At 45.1% G+C, this 22,734-nt stretch overlaps 1 long non-coding RNA gene across 1 annotated transcript; it reads left to right on the plus strand.

The window, feature by feature from the left end:
• The first annotated feature begins 252 nt into the window (after window positions 1-252).
• On the plus strand, window positions 253-16,903 carry LOC109144292. The gene is made up of 4 exons (XR_002044958.3): window positions 253-370; window positions 6,844-6,887; window positions 8,989-9,138; window positions 16,621-16,903. It is a non-coding gene; the product is annotated as an uncharacterized LOC109144292 (long non-coding RNA).
• Window positions 16,904-22,734: the final 5,831 nt, after the last annotated feature.

A 22,734-nucleotide genomic window follows, 5' to 3' on the forward strand; every position in this document is an offset into this window, starting at 1 on the left:
TTCTCTTACTGCAGCTTTTATTGCTGTTACTAAAGGACGTATGAGGGTCTTGTTTGGTTGTACGCAGGAGAACTGGACAACCAGGAGCAGATTCGTGGCTGGTTTTTATGGAGTCTCCCAGCACCATCAGCGTGCACAGCCCTGGCTCTGGTCTGGGCCGTGCTGTGCATCCCTGGCTGCGCTCTCCGGAGCTCCCATCCCTCCTCTCCGCCGGCAGCCGTGGGATGGAGCCTGGGCCGTGCCAGCCCCACCCGCTGGGTGTCTCAGGTTCCAGGCTGGGGCACAAACGCTGCTCTTTCAGTTGACAGCTCCAGGGAAGGGAGCGCGTTTTCCAGCTTCAATGAGATTTAACCCGACTGCTCAAGTTCTGGTGAGTGTTCCTGAGTTTTGGGTAAGTGCTGTTCTCCAGTTTCACCGGTGGTCTGGAGAAGTTTATGGGTCCATTGCAGACCGGTAAACCCAGGTTTCCCAAGTCCTTCATTAGCTTGTTTTAATCTGTCATTAAGCTGTCTTACCCCCTTCATCACTCACTCTAACCAGATTTTTTCCCAGTTTAGAGAGGACTATCTTCCCTTCATGTTCTTCATTTATGAATTTTCAAAGCTTTCTGCCAAAGTGGAAACACACCAAAAGTTTTTCCCAGTTTTTGGTGTTTATAGATTGCATCTATTTCCTACTGACTTGCACTGGAGTCACCAAGGGGCAGACCCCTGACTTTGTCCTGTGCCGTGGTGGGGAAACCCCCCAGCTCCAGTAACCAATCACACGGCACGGATGGCAGCTCAAAGAGTAAGCAAAGAGAAATGACTTGTCCGGGCTGAGCTTGTCTTGCCTTCACAAGGGAAAACATTTCCAGAAATTCCCTCTGTGTGGTGGCTGGGTGTGACTGCAAGGTGCTGCTACCCACTGCTTGCTGTGGCTCCAGCGCAGAAATGGTCTGTTGCCATCAGTGTTGCTCCTGCTCCTCACTGGGCTCTGGCCACTCTCCCCTGGGTGAGGACAAGGATTTTTTCATGACAGCATGCTCGGTACTCACCTGCCCAAGCTGTTTTCTGTTTTCTTGTTGCACTCAGCTTGGCAATGTTGTCGTTTTCCAGGTACATGGGGTGTAATTAATGAGAATGTCATTTCCAGGTTGCTTTCTAAGACTAGATTGAGAGTCTGAGAAATTATTTCAGTCAATGCCTCAGGATTTTTTGAACAGGTTTTTTTAAGTTAAGCAAACTATGGGGATACATCTGGAGGGAAATCACTGCTCATACTTTTAAGGACAACAAGACTTGACCTCTTAGTAAAGATGCTGAACTTGCCACCCACGAGGGCAGCTGGGTGCACCAGGCGGGGCTGGCTGGCTCTTCCCCAAACTGTGGCAGCACTTCCCTGTGTGGTGTAAGGAAAATTGTGTCCTTGTGGTGGTCTCAAGAGGTGGTGGTTGCTTGTGCTGAGGGTTAGATCCTGCCCTGAGGAGCTGAAGTGGTAGAAGGACGTGCTGTGTCTTGGACCAGAGTCCTCTCATCACCCCTCGGGGCTGGCTGGGCTGGGCTGGGCAGAGGTGTTGGCTGGGATATCTGTTTTTTATTGTACCTGTTACTTCTTTCACAAGAGTAGTAAGTCTGCTTTATGGGAGACCCTGAGTGACTCCATAAGGAGCACAGAGATTGGTTTTAGCACCTTTGCTCCCCAGGACATTGCTATCCCCAGCACTGGATCAGAGTGCCCAGGCACAGACTCTGATGATGCACGACTGTGCTCATTTAGGGATCTCCTTGGCTGCTTTCCTCCTGAGCAGCTATCCCTAAAACTCTGCTGAGCCTACATTGCTCTATACTGTAACTTTTCGATTTGCAAAAGGGATGTCTGAAGGACTCTCAGGGAGAAAATGCTTCTCTTTGCCTCCTTTCTGCCTCTGTAGTCACCCGTTTCTCTGCCCTGATCATTCCCCCAAGGCCTACAGCAGCACTACTTTGCAGTAATGCAGCCTACAGAGCTCTTATGGCTTGGTCAAGGGAATAGTGGGTTTTGTTCACAGTGGGGGTCACAATCCACACTTCTAGACAGCTGCTTTCTTCAGGGAACAGGGGATGCTCTGCCTCCACAGGCTGGACAGGTTTATGTTTCAAATTTGGGCACGTTTTCTCAAGAGGCTGAATGTTTGAAAACAATGAAGTTACTGTAGGCTTCCATGGGTTTTGTGAGCATTGTGACTGCTTCATTCCCACTAACCTGCAGGTGCTCCGGGGTGGGTGTGAGGCTGAGCATGTGCCTGTCTCTGGTGATATACAGAGCACCAGCACTGCAGCTGCCATCAGTGTTAATGGGCTAAACCCCTCACCTCACATCGAGCTGAGAACATACTCCTGCTAATTGTGTACCAGCCACCCCCCAGGACCTCTGGGAGGATGATGCATCCCAGGAGAGGTGCTTGCAGCAATACAATACCTCAGGATAAATAAGTAAGGAGCTAAAGTTAGACTCTGATCCAGGAAGGCTGATTCAGTGCCAGCATTATAACACCGGGAAATCGGGTAACAGTGATGCCAACCTTTATCTTCCTGGTCCTGGCCTGGCCCACTGCTGCATGGTACCATCTTTGGAGCCATCCATCAGCACTCAGCCTCACCCTGATGATGTATGGTGCCCATAGATCCTTATAGCGGGAGTGCACTCTGATGTATTGCGCCCATACATCACGGACAGAGCTCACCCGGTGATGTATTAGTGCCCTGAGAATGTATTACTCAAATGCTGGTATTGTTCAGGGATAAAGCCAAGCCAAGGAGTGGATTCAATTTAATTACAGCACAAATGGTAGCCCGGTGCCAGGAGCACTTTGGTGCCGAGGTGCTGCCTGTGGAAATGTGAGCCGTGGCCATGGTGCTGTTGTGTCTCATTGCAGAGTAGCAGGAGAAGGGGTGCCATGGGTTAAAGAAATGGTCATTTTTCAGAGAAATATCAAAGGATAATTTTGAGAACTGTTTAGAGCACATTGTGCAGTGTGCAGGAGGTTCCTGAGTGGGCAGTGGTGCAATCAGGGCAAGGCACTGCTCCTGCTTGGAAGCTGGGAGCTGTTAGGGTGGCTCAGCATTTTGGCAAGTGTGAGGCAAGATGACTTTCTTTTGGTCACTGAAAATTGCTGGACCCCTCTAAGTAGAGTGAAATACTCACTGCCAAAATGCTGTCTTCCCCACCAAGCAGAATCCAACATCGCATGCAAGTGTTGTCTGTTTTTATTGGTAGGGTGTTTTAATTTGACCAAATTGACCAAAATTGGAGCAAATTTAAAGGGATTATTCTGTTGTTTCCTTGAGCTTTCTTACATAGATGTCATCAAAAACATGAAGAGACCACACTTAGACCATTGGAAGACACCCTTGACCATCATCTGTGGGGAAATTCCAATTGATAGAGCCCAAAGAAGAGCAGCTTTGCAAAGAATCCAGAAATGAGAAAGTAATTCCTGTGAAAATCTACACTGGATGCTTGTCTCTTCCTCTTTGCTTCTCTTTTTCACTTCTCTTTCTGCTGCTTGGTATTGAAACAAAAATGTAGCTCAGTTTTACCCTCAAATCAACTTTACTTCCAAATAAGGCCCTGTAAGGTTGTCTCATGATCAGGGATTTATTTTTTACAAGACAAAGACTTCCATGTACATTATCTGATTGCCAAAGGATGGCATGCCTTAAACTCTGCCTTTTGTAACATCCCTGTTTGCAATGGGAGGTCCTCTGGGAGCACACAGATGCTTGAGAATTAATGTGAAATTTCAGAAATTATCTGTTCAGGATATCACACCTGAAGGCTCAAACTAGGTTACTTTAACTACAGAAGGACATGAAAATACCTTATTTTTGGATATGAAAGATAAAATCCTGCTTCCCCTGCTTCAAGGGGGTTTTTAAGTAACAAGGACTTGACCCAGTCTCTTCCAGAAGAGTTCTGCTGATTGATTACTGGAGATATTTGATTATTCTTTCAGAGAAGTGTCAAGCCAGGGGTAGCAAGGTGGCAGCAGTATTTGTTTCATGTCGTGTTTTATACCTATAAACCCAGGCATTTTCCAAGCCGTAGATACAGGTTTGGAGATTAGAAATTTGCAGCACAAACAGAAAAAGGAACTTGTTCAAGGTCATGTGGCAAACTGGTGCAGGGCTTGGAAGAGAAGACTGTTGGTCTGACTCACTCCTCCTCTGACACCCCTGTCATTATTTCACTTCTATTATTATCTTGATGTATCTGCTCTATGGTTTTAAATCAGATCTGCTCCTACCTTCTTATTGTTCATGGTCTGAAGGCTTTAATTTTTGTTGGCTCTATAATGGAGAGGAATACGTGACCATTTCCTCCCCCCCTTTTTTTTTCCCCCATCAGTTTCCCTGTTGATAACTCAGAAATGCTGATTATTCTTTATTTCTGGGTGCAGATTGAGGAAGCCTCAGTCTGACAGACAGGAACAGTGGATGCTCTGGAGAAAATCTCTTCATTGCACAGCACTTCAGAGGTCCCTCTCATCTTCCGTGACTGTCCTGCCCTGTCTCAGCCACACCAGCAAGCAACACAGCTCAGATATTCTTCCATTCAGTTGCTGCTTAAAATGCAAAAGAGCATTTTAAGCTCTTTTGGGTGGCTTGGGAGAACAGGAATTTACAGTGCCCTGTGTAGCTCCTGGGCTTGCTGTCTTTGGAGAAGACCTTGCAGTGCTCCTGAGTGTCCTCCTTCAGGGCTGCTCCTGTCCCACGTCGCCAGCAGGGCATGACCCCAAAGCTGTTTGTCTCTTCTGTGCTGCTGCCTTGGCTCCTCCCGTGTCGGGTTCATCCCCACACTACCCCTCTGTGGAGTCTGCGGTTCACAGCGATCCTTATCAGCATGTGATAACTGTTGTAAAAGTTTCTATAAATAGAATTTCCTCCTGCCCAAATCTTCTCGCTAGCTCAGCTGTTTTATTTTTAACAGAAAAGCATGTTGATGCTAAGCAGAAATAATTTTTTTTAAAAATCTCTCTATTAAACATAAAAAGATGCTGTGTCTGAGTAAAAATGAAAGGTGCCCCTTAGATATTTTTAAAGCTTCCAAAAATAGTCTCAAGTCTGTGACAAAGCTTATTGAGGAAAAGGAATAGCTGTGGACAGCAATTCTTCGACGGGAAGGATCATGTCTCCTCATGCTCCTGGCCGAGAGCTGCGAGAAGGGAGACGCTCGAACAAAGACCTCTAAAAGGAATTAACTGAGGGCTTGTACTTTAAAAGGCTCGATAGCAGCACTGCCCAAATAGTTTTGCTGGTGATCTAATATGCACTTTCCCTTCTGGGCTTGACAGCTGCCCTTGAGGTTGAGAACTCCTTTCTGCAGTTGAGGTTTCGCTGGAGCCCTGCTGCGAGAGCCGCTGCTGTGCAGGGACGGGGCAGCGAGGAAAGGCAGCGAGCTCCCTGTCTGGGCTCTTCTAGAACAGACAGAGGAGGAGGATTTTTAACTTTGCCTTGTATGCACAACTGATACTGAACGTGGAAAACTTACTAAAATTTAGTTATTGTTTCTGCTGCTGCACCCCGGGGTCAGAGCACAACCATATATGCCATTGACTCAGTCTCCAGCACAACGGAGGAGAAAGAAAATTGGAGGTGGAGAGAAGCAGAAGGGAGTAGGACTCTCCAAGGGGATATATTTCACAAGGTCTCCAATGCTTTTTGGCTCCCATAGTGTGGGCTTTTGTCTCCTTACCAGTGGCAAATGCCAAGTCAAGTGTTCGTGTGTTCGTGCCCAGTGAGCGGGGAAAGTCTCTTGAGAACTTTTGAAAATTATAAAAGATAAACTGATTATTACTAAAATTGCAAAATAGTAAATTTCTGACTGCTGAACGGCTTATATGGAGAAGAAAAGAGTGTTACAAAACAGAAGGAGATTGTCTATTGTTTGCATTTAGAAAAAAACATCAGCTTGAGTCCCAAAGTGCCTCATCAGTTATGCTAAGCCAGCCTGCATTGGTGTGTGAGTTCAGACGTTATCAGAGAGGAATTTCTGCCCACCTGAAGGTAGGGCTTTTCAGAGGAATGTAGCCAGTTTTGCTCTCCCATGTGGCAGAGCATGAGGTGGTTGATTTCTCTTGGACTTTTTCAAGTTCTAGCAGAAAAGGGATTGGGCAGTAGATTAAGATTTGAGGCTCAGTTCTTTCTTTCCTGTAAATATGCTGCACCCCCTCAAGAAAATTGATTTATTGCTTTCAGCCTTGATTCCTCATCTTCAGATTGATATGAATCATTCCTTTGTGCCCAACTTATTTTTATGGGTATCTCTTTTACGATGGACGCTCTCCCATCTGTTTGATCCTCGGCACTCTGGAGAGCAGCTTATGCTGCAGCAATCCTGATAACTACCATTGAAATAAAACTACCAGAAGCAGACCTAGCCTGCCTGAAATGCTGCTGCTTTAGCTAGAATCTCAATGTAAAGCTCACCAGGGTTTGGTGGCTGTCCTCTGCCCGGAGCTGTCAGCAAGCACCACCAGCTGTCAGGATGAATGATGGATTAACAAACGTGTAATGATTTAGTCCCTCTCCAGGAACAAGCAATCCTGCCAGAGTGACACGCATCCCAGACATGCAGAGGAGAGGGATGTGTGGCATTGTCTCACTCAATAACAGGAGCTGGCAAGTGGAGAAAGCAATGTTTTTCACCCATTACACTGTGAATGTATACGTGAACCCCAGAAAATGCAGATCAGAGACAGGAGATTCTGATTTAATTTCTTGTTGTTTGTTTTTTAATATAAGGGTAAGATTTAACAGCAGAGCATAAAACTTCCAAGCTGAAAGGCTTTGTGCTCTGTTTTTCCTTTTTCTTTTTTTTCAGATGATGTTCAAGAGGGACCAGCTGGCTTCACTGGACTCCACAAGGTACTTTTGTTTATGGATGAGGCCATGCAGATGGGGATCAAAGGTTGTGTAGAGCTGCTGTAGAGCTCGCTGGGGCTGAGAGAGGTCGGGCACCAGAGATTAATTTCTTGGCTGCTTAGAGCCAAGGTTTAATAGCAGACTGAGAAAGGACAGTGATTGAGTTTACTGCGAGCAGAACCTATAGTTCAGGTCAAGTAAAAGGAAGGAGCTCAGGGGCTCTGTGTTTGGGTTGCAGGAGAAAGTCTAATGGCTTAACAATATGTGGCCTCAGCAAGGCGTGTGGCAGTGACTGCCATGACTGAGCTGGGGCAGTGGGAGAGAGAGGGGCTGCACCCCCGGAACATCACCTCCAACACAGCCCCGGGGCCGGGCAGGGCTCATGCTCACAGCCAGGCAAAGCAAACACACAAAGGAAGCCTTGTTAATTCTGGAAATAAGGACAGAGGAAAAAAAGAGAAAACATCCCCGTGTTCTCTAAATAGGGAAAACAGTGTTTGAGGCGCAATTATTGTTTTAGTTTTTGAATTGCAAACTTCAACAAACCTGTATGGACATCAAGCTGCCCAGGATCAGGGCTAGGTGACTGATTTTGTCTAAATCAAGAACTAATTTTGAAGCTGAAATTAAACTATACCCTGACTTCAACTCCTCTGACTGTTTCATGCAACTATTCAATTTCATTTAATTTTCTAATTTTCCAGTTTTGTGTTAGTTGTCTTTTGTTTGGTTTTCTTTATTTTTTTTTTACAGATGCGTCCTTTATTTAATTATATCCAACTACACTGTGATATTCCTCTCCCTCTTGGAGTATTTTTCTTTATTTTTTGGGGGTTTTTTAAAGAGCATAAATTAGAAAAATCTGGCAGGGAGAATCTGATTTGAGAATTGGAATGAGGTTACATGTTGTTATAAATCCCACGTTAAGGAAAAGAATTCTGTAAGTAATTTCAGGCTGTTTGTTGTCATTTTGGTGGAGGCAGCGAGCAGGATGGACTTAGTACAGGTGGGAGTTGCCAGCTCAGTGCTATGGACTTCAGACCAAAATCCATAGGCAAAGAATTTGTCTTGCATTCGTGATTTGCCCTGGAATTGCAGGGAACGGGAAAATCATGATGATATCACAGGCAGGCCATGAGCATGGAAGCTGAATTGCAATGAGGATCTATCTCAGCTACGCAGAAAGCATCTGTCTGACCCCACCTTAGAAAGTCCTCATTCTGCAGCTCTGAGTCAACTGTTCACTGGATTTCCTATTAAAATACTTGTCTAACTGGTCCTGCCTTAAATTCTCCTTCTTTGGAGGCTCCTGGGTCGTGACAAGTTTTGCCTTTTTTCACCACTATGAGCTTTTTTCTCAGGAAGGTACGAAAACAGCACCAAATGTGAACTGAGTGACGTGGGTTTGGTGATGGGGCACAGGTGGGACTCCTCTCCCAAAGTGCTCCCATGCTGTCTCCATCCATTAAACTTGCTATGAGAGCTACTGGCTCAACTCTGCAGTCTCTCCTGTCAGAATTATTTTACTCTTTTTAGGAGTGAACACTTGCTGGGTCACAAAGAATGACCTGATCATGTAGTGATTAAAATTCTCACCAGGGATTTGGACCTCTACATAAAATCAATTGCACTGAGGTCTTTCTTGTCTCAGGGTTGCTGTGCTGAATTCATGGTGATTTCTAGATCTCTTAAGACAGTATTTCGAAAAGTTTCTGCTTTTGCCATCATGTAAAGTGAGGGGGAAAAAAATGTTGGTTTTTTTAAAATTTGTTTTGTCTGGTTCAAATTATTAACACACAAGAAGGAGCTCGGATGCTTCTTTGGAAGTGATTAATTTAATAGCAAGTTTTGCCTTTCATGGAAAGGGATTTTGAAGAGGACTTGTGAATTAAAGCTTGAATCAGTCTCTAGACTTTCTGTAGCAGATTACGCCACTTGTGCCTGCTGCAGGCCTTGTTCCTCCTCCCCTGGAACATCCTGGAGAAGTGGCTCCCAAAGGCAGGACAGCAGAGTCAATGAGGCCAGCTTTGTGCAAGCTCTGATTTTGGAGGTTTTCAACATATGTCATCTTCAATATATTTTTTCTGTCTTCCTCTGTCCCTAGACCCCGTGTGTTTCCACTGGGTCTCTGACAGAGATGCCAGCATGCTTTGTGCTCAAAACTGTGTGAAGCACCCAAGCTGACAGGGACTGAAGGAAAACTGTCACAAGCAGGCACACAACTTCTCTGGCTTTGCTGGCTTTGAAATCTGTGGTAAGTTACTCTTCCTTGGATTTTTCACTTTCTGTTAATTTTGTTTAGGCATTACCAAATAATTTATGTTCTTTCCTCTGCATTTTCTTTTTTTTTTTTTTCCCACCTATGGGGGAAAATTGCTTAGTGGAAATGAAATAACCTCCACTCCAGAAGCTGCCAGTCCCTGACCTGACCCCCTCAAAGACAACCACAGCCTGTCCCCCTTAGCTGCTGTTCAAGCAGTGCAACACCCTTTAGGAAAATGCAGATATGATGGTATTTAGAAATCATATCTAATGAGAAAGGGAATTCAGTACATCCCTAATTTTCCCAGCATGAATGAAGAGAAAAATTCTGCTATAGCAAAGCAGAGCCCTGGTGTGAACAGACCTGAATTTACTGAAAGATGGAAATAAGCAACGTTTTGATTTTGCTGCTCTCGGGCCCCTTCTCAAACCAAAGTCAGCCCAGTTTCATCAGCCTTTCAGTCCCACCTCTCTTCTATTCGATCTGAACCTTGTAGTACAGGGGAATCAAAGCAGGAAAGTGTAGTATGTGGTAGAAATGATGCTTTTAAAAAGTCATGGCTTGCTCTCATTGCCCTGCATTCTCCCTGTGTCCCAGTTTCCTGAGCAGGACTCAAAGTTTTGGATTTAGCCCCTCTGTCGAAGTTTTTGGCCAGATGAGCAGATGCATTAAGGTGCTTTCCTGCACATTCTTCTCTAACTGTTCCAAGTGCAGTGGCCATCAAGCAGAAATCCAGTCGGTAAAGTCTGCAGCTTGTGGACAACTTTTCTTGCCAACCATGCATTACGAAGGGCTAATTGTAAAAGTGGTGCACCTGCTGGCTCCCTTGGTGGCTGGAGCCAACAGGAAAAAAAAATAGTAATTTATTAATGATCGAGTCACAAATAGTAATGAAAACAATAGGAGCATCTGAAGGAAGCGCTGCCGGGGGCAGAGGTGCAGGTGCTCTGTGCCCTGAACAGGCTTGTCGGCATTTTTATAAAGCTACTTTACAGCCCTTATCAATTTCCTACTGCTTTCTGTGTACCCCCTGCCCCTTTGCAAATGTTTTGCCTGCACAACAGGCTCAGCATTTCTTGTTGTAGGTGATAAAATAGCTGTCACCCTGTGGAGGGAGGAAAGAAGCAAAAAAAAAAAAAGTTAGGTCCAAAGAAACAAAGCAGAGGAACACATTTCCCAGCGAACAAACGAGGGGCTAATGGAGCCGCTGAGTCGGCACCGGCAGAGAGGTGATGGGAACTTAGCTGAGGAACGCTAAAAGATTTGGGGTAACAAATGCTGGAGGGCAAGAGAGACTCATTCCTTGAACTGAGGCGGGGCTTTGCGTGCAGCCTTGGATCTCAAAGGTGACGGGCACACGCCTCAGCCAACGCTGCCCCCAGGACTTTCGGATCTGTTACCCTGAAAATCTCAGCCGCCTCTTAAATAACTACACCACATGGGCAAGCTCAAGGCTACTTTTCATTTTAAGTAGGCAGAGCAGTTACTGATGATTTGGGTAAGCTGCTTGTTCCTGAGAGTACTCAAGTAGTTATAGGATGTGGTCACCCTGCCTCTCAAAATGCTGTGGCTCTTGGAACACTGAGATAACGCAACTGATGCACATAGACGAACACAAAATCTTTGAGAAAAGGGTATGGTGAGCTAAGGAACTAACTTTGCAGCCAGCTTTCACCACCGGGGCACAGCAGTGCAGTGCCCCTGAAAGGTGCCAGCTGATCACCAGTTGCAGAAGGACCAAAAATTTCATTTCAGTCATGTCAGGCTCTCACCATGCCCAGGAGCAGGGTCAGAGAGGACACCCAGTGTTTGCCTTTCCCCTGCTTGGCCCATCACACGTGGCTTTAGCCTGTTCCTGACACAAAGCACTAACACAGACACCTGCTGAGTGCTGCATGGGTTGTGTCTACAGAACCTCAGAGCACATTAGAATGTGCTAATTCTACAGCTTCATTCAGCTTGCAGTGAAGGAAAGCTGCACTGAGTGGAAAATTCTTGCACTGCCGTGCTGAAAGTGCTCCTACATGGACATTTGCCACAGCTTAGGTGGGAGCTGGAAACTTTAGACTGTGGGAACTTGTCTGTGTGTCTGAGCCCATAAACTGTTAACTGAAGCCTGTGTGTATAAAAAATAGAATTTTTAAAAATGTTGCAGGTGTAGCTGTCTCAGCAGGAAGGAGTCAAACTTAGAGGTCAGCCTGGGTCTATACGAAATCTGTGTGGGTTCCAGGTCCTGCATTTACTGCTGTGACAGGGTTTATCAAGGCTGTGAACACCCTGAAGCCATCACAAAGTAGCTGCAACCACCTCGCCAATGAACGTGATGGGTCAGCTCTATCTAACTTTTCACTGTCTATCCTGCATTCAAAGGAGAAACCTTGCATCCCTTCTTCCCACCTCACCCAAATTCCAAACCCTCACACAAATCCCAGCAATTTATGAGTCATTAAAGCACACAGTTTTTTGCCTTAGGGACAAACCTTCCCCTTTTAAACTTTTCTTTTTCCTTAGGAACTAGGAATCTTTCCTGTAAAGACAGCTGAAATCCGTATGAATGAGCATGAATTCAGGTGTGTATTTTAATAACCATGCCTAATGCTGTGAAATCAGTGCTAATTACTGCCTGGTGATATGAGGGGGCACCTGCATGGCGTGGCAGTGTTAACACAGCCAGGATGGCTTGTACATGATCCATGAGGAAAGGTGAAGGCAAGGCTCATATATCCCCAGCACTGTGAATATCTAATAACTTACAGTCACCATTTGCTGCCTGCAGAATTAACCTCTTGTCTCCCCCAGCCTGGGGATTGGGTGCACAGTGTAGGATTTTAACTTCTCTATTGAAAAATGTGCCTGCAATGCTGTCCATCAAAACTCCTGCTGCTTTCTGGAGAGTATTATTAATAAACTTCTCCATAGCAGAAACAGGACCCTTTTAGAGCTCAGATAAGGTATTTTCCCTGTTAACCAGCTGGGCTGTTTGGCTGTGGACGAATGCAGTGATGAATGATGGGTCAAGGATGGAGCAGGCTGATTTCTCTCCAAGCTTGACCTTGTCTCTGCTCTGACACCTGAAATGACAGATGCATTAAGAAGTTATTTATTCAGGGGAGCTGCAGAGCATCACACCCTTTGCAAGGCAGCACCTACTTTTATAAGGATGTTAGAGCTGCCTGAGCCATCCCCTCGGTGTCTGCTCTGCAAACAGCTGCTGTGCAGGAAAGCTGCAATCCTGGGTGTCTGTCAGGGATACCCTGTGAACTGCAAGGCAAAAACAGGAGCAGGGACCACACGTTTGCTCCCAGGCAAATAATCTGCATATTTGCAAATCCCCGACCCTGGAACAGCATTAACTAACTATGAAAATGCACCTGAAGGTTTCTGGGTTGTTGAAGGCCCAATGTTCTGGATAAAATGCAGCGCTGAGGATTAAACAACTTCTGCTGTTCAGCTGCTTCTGGCCTCAGTGCACTTGGGAGAATTTCTGTTTTGTGCCTTTGGGATTTTTGTGACTTGTTGCACTGTGGCCAACTGCGCTCTCCCCTGGAGCTGAAATCAAGGGAATAATTTTGCTTTTTTCCTTCATATTGTGGCACACATGGGTGGAGGGGTAGTTGAGCAGCATCCCATGAGCAGACACATTTCCTTTTTGGGAAAGTAATTATTGCTGAGAGGTGAAAGAGCTCTGCCTAAATCTATAGAAAAATGCATGTGTAACATGCATAACCAACCAATTCTCTCCCTAACCTTTTGCTGCAAGTATGAAAGCTGTTTGTACTTTTAAAATTGGACTTTTGTTTAGAAAAAATAACCTTGTCTATACACATAGCTGCTGGGCATGTGATATTTTCCTCACAGGAGCCATGGTGTGGATTAATTTGTGCAGCAAATTCAGGAAAGATGTCATGTGCTGTGATTCTGCATCCTTTGGAGTACTGGTAGAGCTTAGAGGAGGGAGCACCATAAGAACCCCAAAGAGCTGCCCCTGAGAAACTTGGTAAATCTATTGACCTCAACAGAATTAACAGCAATTGATACCTGCTCTGAGTAGAGCCCTTCTTTCTTTTTCATATCCCCTCTCCCCCAGATAAAACCCCTTTGGAACAATACCAGCAGAACTTTTTGGGTATATGCTAAAGTCCATTTTGTGGCATTGATTGCAAGTGCAGTAGTTAATTTGAGATACACGAAATTCTAGCCTAGGTTAGGAGGGCTTGACTACGCCACTGCATGATGCAGCTGTGACTGCTTTGGCCTTCAAAGTGGTTTGGAACAGGTTGCAAATAGCCAAAGTTCAAACCCGAGTTACCCAGCCACAGAAGTTGTCCCAGACTCCCCTCTTTCTCCTGGTCTAATACAAGGGCGCTGAACAACAGAAAAGTTGCTCAGAACCAGCAACATCAGCATTTCTTGATTTAACGTGAGGTGGTGAGGGCTGTCCTGCAGCTCAGCAAGGGAAAATGGAGATGTCCTGTTCCTGTTTTGCTTCTGTTAAAAAGCTGGATCTTTACAGTTTGGGGTGTTTGGGGGAATGTAGGTGCACAGCAGACCTGGGCTACAGCTGTCAGCAAAGAAGGAGTCAGGCCAGGGGCAGGCTGAAGGTATGTTTTCCACAATGGTCTGTTAAATACATTACAAGAAACCTCTCTTCCATCATGAGTCCTGGTTTAAAACTACTGCCCTGGGGCATAAAAATCAACTCCTAACAACTTCCAGTGGGACCACTATTCCATCAGTGTTCCCATCAAATGTTGACTCCATGATTAATATTCACCCTCTTTCTTCGTTAATCATCAGTCTTCATTCATTTCTCTGCACCTTCCCGCTGACAGGGGTGGTGTGTGTAGAGCAGCTGGTAGGGAAAACAGAGAGAGCTGAACTGCTGTACACAAGCTGCAGAGGGAAAAAGCCACCTCAGTGCAGTGTGTCAGCTCAAAATGAGTCCTAAAGATGCAATTTTTTCCCTAGGCTTAGAAGAAGGGGGTTAAATTTTCTTTTTGTGAGATGGGGCCTTACTGCAACCCCTAACTACCACTGTAGTTTTACCTTGAGTGTCATAGCAGTGACTTAGAGCAGGAATGAAAGTGACACAGAACAAACTGTCAGAATTTGGCTCATCAAATTAAATCTGTACACAGTCCTAAAATAGAGCTTTGCAATTAACACTTGCACCATAAATTTAGAATTTATAGCCCGCTCCCAGTTTCGCCCCAGACTTCCTGAGTGACATTGAGCATGAGGCTCGACCCCCTCCTCACTGAACAGGGAGTTATTACTGTTTTTTCCTCCTTATTCTGTCTATCTCTGAGCAATTGGAATTGTTCATCCTGCAGAGAAAGTACTCCCTGTTTATAAACATCTGAGCTCAGTAAGCACAGGAGCAGAGATGCACTCATGAAATAGACGTCGCATATTAATCTGCTTTCTCAAAAGCACTGCAGCACTTTCTGTGGTTGTTCTCCACTCTGGTAACTTCATCCAGAGATCTGGAGGCTGCATTCCCCAGACTTAGGCTTCCCTTGATATGCTTTGGAGTGTGCTTAGGTTTGTTTGGTAGAAATGGTGAATAAGTTGCCTTACCATTGTGATCATGGTAATATAAGCAATAAAGAAGCATCAAAAAAAGAAATATTTGAGTTATAAAATCTAGAGCTTGGTTTGGTCTTCTCAGACACATCAGTAATTCTGTGCAAATCCACATTTAGGACAATGAATTGGACATTAAGTCAACAAAGTCAAAATTCACAGGATGATCCTGCTGGTAAGAGGAAGATTTTTGTGTTGTGCCTTTTTTTCCCAGAAAGGTGATGGTCCATGAGTGAACAGCTCCTCAGAGAAGGTTTGCAGGATGCACAACTGATGGTCAGCACACATCAGCAAATCTACTGCAACTTTTCTGGGGGAAAAGGAAAAAATCTGCGCTAGTGGTTGTTTTTGCCTTGTAGACAACGATATTGCCTTGAGTGCAGGGCTTGCACTTGTCTGCTTGCTTCCTGCTAACTTTTTAAAGAGAAATATTTATCACTAAAGATATAGGTAATGAAAAATTAAAATGGAGAATGTAAATTGCAACTGTTGCAGCGCAGGTAAAGAAATGATTGAGCGTGGTAGGAATCTGGGATCATTTGTGAAAGTCTGACAGGCAAGAAAGCAAGAAAGGTCACTAAAGAGATGGAAAAATGACCAAGTGTTGCAGTGCCTGCTGGAACTTTTGCTTCTTCACTCAAATTGAAACAAACTTTGCTGCAGAAATAATTGAAAAATGCAGATCCTAACAAATTTTGGATTTAAAACATTTAAAATGAGGATCCTTTTAAAGCTGCAATGAAAATGTTTGTGTTATTGGAAGTCAGAATTGTGCTGTACATCCATTAATAATTTTTCCTCTGCTCTTCTGGGGAGAATTCTGTAAAACAGCAGAATTCACTTCTGTAAGCACTTAAAAGCTTTCTCTTCATGTCCCCAATATTTTCCCCTACTACTTATATAGTGTGCTGCAGATATTACTCCATTTTTCTCCCTCCCTTTATTTTCCAATTTGTTGTTTCACCGATATCTTTTCAAAACTTCCTCTACATTTTGAAACCTCATTTGCCATTAAGAGAAATGGAGCATTAAAAAAACATTGAAAAATTTGGATATGATTCTGTCTGGAGGGGGGAAAAAAAAAGCAATATCCAGGATTCTGCTACAGCCTTCAATTCATGGCATCTGATGAAGTGAGAGAAAAGATACAAAGCACATTCAGCATTCATAAAAAGGAATTTATAAATGGTGGCAGATACTTTATTAATTGTAGGCATTGCACAGGGAGAATTTTAAGTTTAAAATTAGGTTTTAATTCTTTTAAGTTAAGAATTTTATGAAAATAGGGGAGTTGTGTCTTTTAGAGCTTTTATTCTTCTTTTTTAACAAATTCCAGTTTAAATGTCGGTATCAGAAGTTTTTTCTGAATGAAAAGCCTTTCTTTTCTTTCAGTTTTGTGTTTTGACAGTTACCTTTTGCAATCCAAGACAACACATCTGATACCAGAGAGAGACTGGATTTTATTTACTGATTCAGGAGATGGAGTGCAAGGATGTTCCTGTTGTTGTAATAACATGCACAGACTGATTACACGCCAGCTCAGTACCTAATTTATATCCTCCTTTCTTCCTGAATTAGTGTGAACAACTGCAGCAGCCTGCTCGGAATGTGCCAGCAGCTATGTGGAAGTATTCTCATTTTTTACACGGACTTGGACCCATGTCTTGGGAATGTTTTCCAAAATGTACATTGCAAAGGGGGATGGAGGTTTAATAACTCCAATGCTGACCAGCAAACACCTAAGTTTATGTAAGAGATAAGCAAGGCTTATCCCGCTGTTTTAGGAGGAGAAAAACATCACCAGAAAGTTGGACAATCCAGCATCAGAGTCCTCATTACTGAGTGTTACTTTTCATTCCTTAAATTATTCTTTTCTCTTCTTTACAGACCAGCATTTGGCAACTTCCTGGGCATGAACTTCTGAATCTGGATCCAGCTTCATTCTGGGAAGATGCTCTGTCCCACATGTCACCAACCTGTGTAGTACCCTGACAAAACCCTTTTTCTTCCCCTCACGTTTGCCTCAGTTTCCCCACTTGGAAAACCCTCAGGGCTCCATCTCTGCCATGCACAGTGCTTAAGACATAAATCACAAAACATCTGAAGGTGTTGATACACCCTCATTTGAGTGATAATACAGCTTTTGTGCTAGAGGAACAGTGTAGTGATATTTTAAATGGCTTAACCTCTTTGTCTTTCAGAGATATTTTCTGGAGCCAGAAAGCCCTTGGGACAGCAGCAGGAATGTAACTCCACTTACGTGTGTGAGGGATCCAATAATACATAAAATAGCACATTATCTCTTTAATTACTACAGTGGTAGATCACATTTAATATTATTTTTTGGATAGGAAATAATAGTGGGAGCCTGGAGGGAAATTTCCTTTGATTGCCCTCCTCCATTACCCCGAAGATTGCTCGCTGTACATTAAAAGCGTGAGCAGGAAAGGTCTCCAAAGCACAGTTTGCAGGCTCCCTCAATAAAGCAGCAGCTGCTAAAACAGAACAAACATCAGCCAGTGCTGCCTGTGTCATGGGAAGAGCTGCCTTGGCTGGAGAGGGTGGTGGAACTGTGATACACAAGTGGCTGGGCCTTAGAGACTGCCCTTGGCTGGGCCTGGTCACTGATCCTTTCTTGGAAGAGGAGAAGTGGAAGCATCAGAATTCATTTGCTGCTGTGGGTGGTGGCAGGACTGCTCTGCTCGCAGGGTTTGTGCTCCCCAGCACCCTGGGTGTTCCCAAGGACGTAAGGCACTGGCTACAGGGCTACTGGGAAGGAAACCTGTTCAAGGGAATACAGATGATAAGGGAATTAGCGATGATTTTTGTTGGGTGTTTATTTTTTAAGCACCGGGCTGTTCCCCTGCTAGACTTCTTAAGGAGGAAAACAGAATTATCCTGTAAATGCTTCCCCATCACCAAGAACTATGAATACAGAAAACAGCACATCAATGCTCATCAGCAAGGGCGAGACCTTTATGTCAATGTTCATTTGTGGAATCCTCCCTGGGGCTGTGAACATCCCCCTTGTGCTCCTGCAGGAAGGGCTGCTGCCCGAGGTGCCTGGGCAGCTGGGCTGGGAAACCTGGATTAGTGTAAACAGAGCCAACCCGTTCCTTCCTCCTTGCCAATCACACGTTTTCAGAAAACCCAAATGCAATTCAAGCATCCTCACAGCAGAGGTGGCCAGGCTGACACCTGGTGCACTTTAGGGTGCTCCTTTCCACCGAGCGAGGCAGCAGGAAGAGAGGTGTTCTCACCATGCAGATGTGCCTCACAGCTGCGCTCTCTGTGGAACAACAGGAGAGGTTCTGAAGCCAAAAGGCAGCAATCCCAGCCCAGCTCAGCCCTGCAGCTGCAGGGCCTGGGCAGTTCATGTCCCCACAGCAGAGCAGGGATGTTTGTGCTGCTGCTTGGTGGAGCTCCCTCGCCAAAGGGGTGACGTAGCCTCAGTAAACGCCACACAACCTGGAGCAAGTGCAGCAACTCAGAGCCACTGTGGCCAGCTTGTGGTTCTTCCCCATCCCTCTGTGGGCACCCAATCAAGTATCTATTTTATTTTCCTGCTAAGCTGCTTTAGCCCAGGTTGCTGGGGGATTGTGGAGCTCTTGCATTTATCAACATTAAATAAGAAGCAATAAGCTCTTGGCTGTGCCTTGAAGAGCTTTCCTTTCCTGGGCAGTAAATCTGCAGTAACTCTCTCTTACAGTTTTATTGAGGGTTATCAAGTGTTTATTCAAAAGGCATTTCCATGCATTCAACGTTCTTCTAATTGGGCAGTGAGGGGTAATGTTCTCTCAGGACAGACTATTATTACTGTGGTAAAATCTGCTCTCTTTAGTCAATAGACTGGCCACGCTGCTAGTTTGCTGGGTGGAGAGAGGAAGTAGGGCTGTACTGGTGTATGGTTTCTAGTAAATGGAATTTGAACTATGTCACTTAGAGAATCAGCTGCTCCAGAACACCTGGGAGTGGTCTGTGCTGTCTCATAAAGCCCTGTGAAAAGAAAACCTGGATAAAAACCAATCTTCTCTTTTCAAGGATGCTTAGACTGCCTCTGCACAATGTGCAAGGAGCCACATTGGTGCCCTTCTTTGTGGCTGAATTTCAGCCCAGGTGTCCTCAAAGAGCAAGTGCTACACAGGTGCCCATTGTTCAAGATGGCCCTGCTGCTTGCAAAGAGTGTTCAAAGATGATTTTCATAGTCTGGGCTTCAAACAGAAACTGTTAATTAACAAGGTGGTTTAGAATGAAATCCCTTTCTAGGGATATCTGGAAACCTGGAATGAACACAGGGAAGAAGCATGTTAAGGGGGTGGGGTGCCGTTGGAGGCTGAGCTTGGTTTATTTGAAGAAAAAAGTTAATTTTGCCTTTGTTCTGCCTCTTCTATTAGCTACTGGTTGTTGGGGTGAAGAAGTCAGAAATGAGGTGCTCAAATAGAGGGAATTGAAAAGCAGTCACACAAACATGCCACATAACAGCAGGTTTTTTTGGACGTGGTAAAAGCAGGCTCACGTTTGGATGAGATGTGACCTACGTGGGGCCGTATCTCTGCTCATATCTGCTGGCCTTTTGTGTGTCTCCTGCCATCAAAGCCTTCCCCCTGCACAGGATGAGCTTCTACTCCCTCCTCAGATGCAGGCAAAGGAGGAGGAGGGGTGGCTCAGCCAAGCTGATCCAATGTGCACCTGGACAGCTGGTACTTCTCACAAGTGCCTTTATTTTAAATCCATCCATCATGCTCAGGGGATCACATCCAGGCCCTGAATTGCAGAACTGGCACCTTGGGAAGTGTTCAGCTGTGAAAACTGACTTGGCAGGACAGCGTTGCCATATGAAAAGAAATGCTTTGCCTTTCTTATTTTTAAAAGGCAAGGTAAATGGAAGAGGCTGAACCCACTCACCAGCACTTTCAGGGAATGTATTTCTCCCTTGTGCCCTGCTGTTGAATGGATTTGGGGGAGTCTGACCCAGGTGAATGGGTTTGGTACAGATGGGAGTGGGCTGAGCATTGCATCTACAAAGTCTCAGGTCTTTAGAGTTTGCCTAAAGTGTCGTGTTGGACTCCAGTCTCCCAGGAATGTGTGTGACTCCACAACAGGACAGAGCAGTGAAAAGAAGTGCAGACTCTTGGGCAGAGCTGCAAACCTCGGAGCTGAGGTTTTGCTTATGATGGGATGCTACAGAGCTCTTAGATGAGAAGTTTGTGTGGGTGTGATACTGGACACAACGGGTCTAACTCCTAAGTTTTTTACATTGTGCTTTGAGATCTGCACTGCCGTTCTGATGAGTTCATCTTTCTTGAGCTACAAGCTGACCTCAGCCTGATGATGTGGAAGTGAAATGAAGTTACACCAAGTTGATGAATTTTCCTTGGTTTTATTCCTGGTCCTTTAGCTTTTACTGGTTTAGTAACTGGCAGGAGGAGTGGATTGCATAGATACAATAGGAGGCTTAATTAGTGTGCAAAGTGCTTAGAGATCTTCAAGGAAAGGTGAAATAGATGCAGAAAGTTATCTTCCCTCCTCCTCAGAGGCTGCATTTCAGTAATGGATGAAGTGACCCCTAAAATATAATATTAATTCTGCAAAGCACTTGGGAGTTCTTCTGAATCAAAGGTGCTATGCAAATATATTCTCACTTTCCTTTACCAGTCCCTTTGCACCAGCCAGTCCACCATTAGTGGTGATTCTCATTTAATCAGAATTCAGCCTTCAAATTTTCTGCAAGTCCATAGATAAATAAAGCAGCAGCCGTAGTTGATCATTTATTTATAAATCTATTTATAATCTATGTTTTGCATATTAATCAAAACCACTCCATGTGGCAATTCCTGATTAAGAACCATTTTTTTTGTCTCGTCTCTCTTCCCCCTAGATAATACGCAAAGAATTAGATTAGAAATAGTTTTTATAAATAAATTATGATAAACTCTTGCTTTATTTATACACTCAGACACTCTCCTTGTATTTCCATCTCCCTGCCATGTAGTAAGATATAGAAGTTGTGGCAGTGGTCATTTAAATGGGAAATGCTTAATTTTTAGGTGGAAAAAGGATGTTTTCTGACTCAGGTGAGACACTCCGGGGCCTGATCCAAGGCAGCAGGGTCAGGAATTGAGGGAGTTCTTGTGCACACAAAAACTCCAGGGTGGGAGGTGTATAAGAAGAAAACATCTTGTAAAGTTCGGGAGGTGTGTGGACAGTATGATCAGTGGGGCAGCTGGGAGACAGGAGAAGCTGCTTTAGAAACAAAGCATCAGGGAAAAGCAGCAGAAAAGGACTGCTATGAATTGTTTCTGTTGGGGTTGGTTGGATGGAGAGGAAAGCTGCAGGAAGCAGGTAGCTCACGTCCTGCTGAGGGGAAGCCCTGCCACTGGGCAGCAGCTCTGTGTGGCAGGACATGCCAATGGCATGGGCTCCCTTCAGTGGTCAGAGGGCCCTGAGCCCGGCAGGGAGGAGCTGTGCCTTTGGGAGCTGCTGTTCTGCATGGAGCTGTCCCCCCGATCTCCTGTGAGCCTGGCCCTGAGTGCCAGCGTGACACAGAGCCGTGGGGCTGCACTTGGCCCCACCCGTGTGTAGGATCACAGGCTCACTAAGGCTGGAAAAGACCTCGAAGCTCATCGAGCCCAAGAGTTAACCCAGCACCACCGCGATCACCACGAAACCCTCCTGTGATGAGTCTTGTCACAGCTCTGGCCTCAGCACCCAGGGCCCCTCCCTGGCTTTCCCAAAGCAGGCTGCAAACGAATGCAAACCATTCCACCTGGATTTTGTCGGTGTGCTCAGCTCCACAGTCCCCGTGCTGTTTCACCAGGATATGGCTGCTGGCACAGATACCCCCAGATTCAGCTGTGCAGCACCAGGACAGGCTGGGTGTGATTGGGAAACTGATGCAGCTGGAGTGGGGCTGCCCCGTGACAGGAGGGTTTGGGAAGCTGCCTTGCCCCCTTCAGCAGCAGGTATCCATTGGGATCAGTGTCCAGCTACGCTCTTTGGTTTGGCCAAACGAAGCCTTGATAATGTGTAGTTAATTGCCAGCAAAATCATCATCATCTGTTCACGTGCTCCCAGCAGCTCCTGGGTGTGGTTTGTGGAAGTATTTGAAACCAGCAAAATAGAGGAGGTTATTGTGGGCTATAATTAAAGACCATTATCACGTGTGCTGCAACTTTGAATTTGCCCTGGTGGGATGACTCAAATGTTTAAATACTTTTAATTTAATCTAGGGATCTGGTTATGTGCATATTACCTGTTTTGTAAGCATTTTAGAGTGTGGAATACAAATGAGGTGTTGCAACCAGCTGGCAAGAATTGAGAGAAATAGCCAGAGAGTGGTAAGTCCTGGAGTCATGTGTGCTTGTGGTTCAAATCATGTTTCTAGCCTTAAGGGCTAAACGGAAAAGGTCTAAAATAAACCGTAAATACATTCTGAGGACAGGAAGAAAAGGAAACAAAGGAAAAAAATCCCCAAATTTCTTAGGTCATGATGAAGGAGATCAGGAATTAGGGTATGACAAGGGCTGGGAGACTTGGCTCCACCTCCCATTCCTGCCACATGCTTTCTGTGTGACTTTGAATGAAACAATTTTCTTTGTCTCTGGGGAGTGGGAATAATAACAACTTCCTGTGTTGTGGCAACACAGGAAACTGAAACTGCAGTGACAACCACTGTCACTTAAGAGAAAGCTTTGGATACAACCAGATGATTCTGAAGGTCTCTACTATGGACCTGAGCTCTTTTCAATCAGCATGAAATGCAGCAGCTTCTGTGGTGGGACCAGGCGTGGCCCAGAATTAGAGCTGTCACGTTATAGAGTAAATGTTTCCTGGAGTTTCTGGGGAGTTTGTGTTACTGCAACTTGCTTGAAGATACAAAGGCATGGATTTCCATGTGCATGCTTGAAGAAACCGAACTTGTAAACAGAGAGGTTGGAGTTGAGGGGATTATTTCTGTTTTGTTGCTCAGTTTTGTACATGTACCCCTGTTCACAAGAAGAG

The sequence above is a fragment of the Corvus cornix genome, chromosome 20 (assembly GCF_000738735.6).
Source record: "Corvus cornix cornix isolate S_Up_H32 chromosome 20, ASM73873v5, whole genome shotgun sequence".
Classification (NCBI taxonomy): domain Eukaryota; kingdom Metazoa; phylum Chordata; class Aves; order Passeriformes; family Corvidae; genus Corvus; species Corvus cornix.